At 71.7% G+C, this 251-nt stretch overlaps 1 protein-coding gene across 1 annotated transcript in view; it reads left to right on the forward strand.

The window, feature by feature from the left end:
* Positions 1-251, forward strand: part of LOC103250063 (RNA-binding protein with multiple splicing) — a 117519-nt gene that overhangs the window by 1205 nt on the left and 116063 nt on the right. The window lies entirely within an intron of this gene.

Consider the following 251-nt stretch of genomic DNA (forward strand, 5'->3'; position numbering starts at 1 on the left):
CCTCCTCCTCGTGCTCCTCTTCCTCTCCGCGCACCCCTCGTCCCCTCCTTCCAGCAGCTGCCAGGCTCGGGCCGCGGCAGCCCCCAGCCCCAACTCGGCCACCTCCCCAACTCTCCGTGCTCACTCCTGGGACGCGCGCCCGCGCCCCCTCCTCTCCTTCCTTCCTTCCTTCCTTCCTTCCTTGGTCCCTCGCGCCCGCCCTCCCTCTCCAGGTCTCCCTCCGGGGCCCGATTGTCTCGGTCCCCTGCGCC

The sequence above is a fragment of the Carlito syrichta genome, unplaced genomic scaffold (genome assembly GCF_000164805.1).
Source record: "Carlito syrichta isolate Samal-C Ts95f unplaced genomic scaffold, Tarsius_syrichta-2.0.1 Scaffold126464, whole genome shotgun sequence".
Lineage (NCBI taxonomy): Eukaryota > Metazoa > Chordata > Mammalia > Primates > Tarsiidae > Carlito > Carlito syrichta.